Genomic DNA, 3,938 nt, shown 5'->3' on the forward strand with positions numbered 1-3,938 from the left:
GGTAATTATCTATTGGTCTAATGTAAGTGGCTATTGTTTGGGACGAACAATACGAAGGAAGGGGCAGTGTTACGACAGCGGAAATCACGTGACCCTGGTAACACGTGATGAGTTTCTAGAAGGATCATGTTTGCCAGACGTCCTCTATTTTAGTATATAAGCCCGGAAAATAAAGCGGAGATATGATTGCAGATAGACAGATATAGAGACAGATAATTGAGTCAAGTGAGTGGTAGTGACCATAAGTAAAGTGCGCTAATCGTTGTGAATTATAGCGTGTGTTTAACTTAAAGTAACTGTGGAAATTAAGTGTATTGCAAAGTTGCATTGAGAAAGAATAAACTAGTTTTATTTAAGAAAGAACTGGAATCGCTGAAGTTCTTCAGAAAGAATTTTTACGGGAAATTAACAAACGAACATAGACATAACAAAGGGAAAGACACTGGTGGTTTCATGCAAACATGAAGCCTGCTATTTATTATGTATTCTACTTGACTTTCACCATGACTGGTTCTGATGAAATTCAATTCGAGGGTAAAAAAGCTGAAGATCTAGTCACTGATCCATTAAAGTAGAGGTGATCATCCAGTTATCTACACAGGTATGCAAAACTCGTTTTTTGCATGTGTTTGTAATAAAGATTGTTTTCACTGTCCTTAAAATGTTTCCACTCTGTTTGTTTCTAAAAAACTTAAACTTGGTAGGGTTTTCATATTCAGATAACTCAGTACATTTCCTATTCAACTGTGCTATTATTAGGAGACTTATTCTCTACTTGTAGGGAAATCAGCTTATCTGAGAATGCTACATTATATTTCAGTAAAAGTGGTTATTCCTAGAACAATGAGAAATGTCTGCTGAATAACAGTAACCTGAGTTTGTCTCAACGCTTGAGTTAATGAGAACAAAATCTAGAGACTGAATACAAAGCAAATTACAATCACTATTAAATCAGGAAGCACAAACACAGTATGTGTACTAGCTTAGATGATATATTATTTCTTTTACTGGGTTAGAACTGTTATCTTTCCAAATTTACATGATGAAAACTTTTAGCACATTGTTGAAATCCAATGTTCTTTACTTAATAGGTAATGTCAGATTTACCCAGAGCAATTAGAACTATTCACGTGATTGGTGATTCTCATTCAGGCATAAGGAAAGTTGTAAATTCGAGATATCATCTGACTAAACATTGTATGATAATGTTCAGTATTATGGCTATATATCCCATGAGTAGAACAAGTGTTATCTCCAAAGAATGACAAAAGAACAAAGGCAGTTAGAAATAAATTAACTTAATGGTTTTCTTGACCACATACCAGAATAATTAACTAATTTAAAATACTGTATTAAAATAAGGAGGCATAAAATGCATGATATTCTTATATGTCACAGATTTTACTAGAATTAAGCTGTTCTTTCTCCAAATTGCACCCAATGAATATTTCTACTAGACTGACCTGATTAAGATCATTTATTAGACTGAGTATACCTAACAATACTTAGATAACTTGGTAGCATCATACATACCCAAAATGAATAACACTGCTCATATGACTGGCTGTTCTCTTCAAACATTAAGAAGGTTGTAGCTTTGTAGCATCACTTTAGCTACCATTAGAGAATACTGCTGTCTACATTTATGCACAAGGTGCAGCATCACATCCTTATCCCCATAAGCAGACTAAGTATTATCTTATGAGGATGACAAAAGACAATCGCAGCTAGAACATAAGCAACATAAATACTTTCTTGATTAAGTATTATGTGAAAACTGCTCATACCAGAATAACTAAATAAGTTAGAAAAATACTATATTGAAATAAGAAGGAAGAAAATATATGGTATATTTATATATCACACTTTTCATTCCCCATTTATTCGAGGCTTGTCCTCACGTGAACAATTAAAAGTAGCTTTTAAACCAATAAAATCTACAAATGTGCACAGCTCAAGAAGTTCAGTTACCTTATCTTATCCATTTAAGCACTTATGTGCAATGTATAGAACACAAACCTTTAACAAAGATAATAAATCAAAATTTCACATTATTAAAATACCCTTTACCAATGATGCAGCACATATTAAAAACCCTTCAAAGAAAATGAAGCCATAATGAACAATACACAATTTATACAATAGAAAATAGAACACTACATTTTAACACACACAATACAATATTCACTTGGGTTGGGGTAAGCTTAGCTTTAGAGCCACCTGAAAGCTCATTTCTGCTGTCATTATTGTGTGCTGGCTTCTCAGCTGCTAGTGTCAGTACAACCAGAGCTGTTTTGGCATTTACTAGCCAGTCCATGGTTGATGGTGGCTGTCCAGCCCTAGAAAACCGTAGGGCTAGTCTGATAATGAATGCAGTGAGATGCTTCATGTTATACACAGCAGTTAGTAATACATCCTCATTAATGTGTTTGGCCATTTCGAACTTCAGACAAGGACTATGACGTCTTGAGGATGGCCGTGTGAGCCAGATTGTTTGCCAAAGAGAAAGCCATCCTTAATATAGCATTTCAACGAGAATGTCCGGTTCTCTGAAACTAAATAAACATCACTGGCTTGCAGGAAAACAACATAACTAGCAGGTCTAAGTATTTGTTCTTAAATAGCAAAACTCTGGATTGAAAATGTAAGGTCAGATAAATTATGATTGGTAAGAAGGTCAGCCAAATATGTAGGTTGCAAATAAGTTTATAATTGTCCAATTACAACCATATCCTTCTCCAAAAGTACTTTTAGAGACAGTGTTATAATGACTACATTGGCCAAATGACATTTGTACAGGCTTCATGTGTTTTATTCGCTATATCGCTGGTAGATATATCCCTAACACCTATGAAGTTTTTGGCCTTTAGGCTTTATTGGGTCTTAACCTGACCAATACATATAGCTCTGCTGCCCTCTGTTGTCATTTCCATGAGAATAGCCAATATAGCTTACCCTCTAACCCAGACACATTCCCTACCATATCATCTGGGTGTTATGTACACAGACCCTGAGTCCATTAGGAAAGGAAGGGGTTGAAACTTCATATGTGTTTGCCACACACACAAGCTGACTCATCTAACAAACACAAGTCTATCTTTCTGACCAACAGAATATACTGATGCTTAGACCATTTCTCCCTTAGGGTTTTCTTCCAGGTACAAGTTGAATACTAGATAAGGAGGCACTTAGAAAGTTTAACCATATGCAAGTTACTTTCTGCCTCTGGTAGTACACATACAGCCTGCATTTTTCACACATCTTTAACTGGACCTTGCATTGAAACAATGTTAAAAATATTTTAAAAATTGCATACTTATAAAACATTTCAATCTGCATATTTGAAAATATGTTATCATAACCAAACAAAAGATTGGGTAGACCAAGTTTATATTTGATATGATATCCAAACCACTGTCTGTGAATTTCCTTTATTAATGATAATTTCACCCACTCATGAATATTTCAACTCAATCTAATTGAAATATCTTGCACTACTCTTATTCCAAAACTAAAGGTAAAACTGTTTTCTCTCAGACATAGCATGGGTTTCTTTGTTACTCTAATCTTTTCTATGAAATTTACTATCTGCCAAATATTTCACAAATCTTAATGAAAAAACGGGTGTGTTATATCTTCAAGTAACACCTCACAGGTCAGTCATCACGGTTAACCTCATATCAAACGGTCTTAGCACCCAAATTAAATCCTTTGTTTCCATTAATATGCTGTTTAATAGTTGTGTTCTTTGTGTAATTTATCCATTTATGTGATACAACACTTATGAATGAATTTATTAATGCTTATATGTGCATGTAAGACCACTAACATGTATTCTATTATAAAAATTGATTGCCATATATTGTTGCGTCAGCGAGGTCACGTGACTAGTGTCAAGCCACCTCTCAAACCTTCGGGAATAGTCGGGAGATTACTAG

This window comes from Limulus polyphemus, unplaced genomic scaffold (assembly GCF_000517525.1).
Source record: "Limulus polyphemus unplaced genomic scaffold, Limulus_polyphemus-2.1.2 Scaffold3315, whole genome shotgun sequence".
NCBI classification, from domain to species: Eukaryota; Metazoa; Arthropoda; class Merostomata; order Xiphosura; family Limulidae; genus Limulus; species Limulus polyphemus.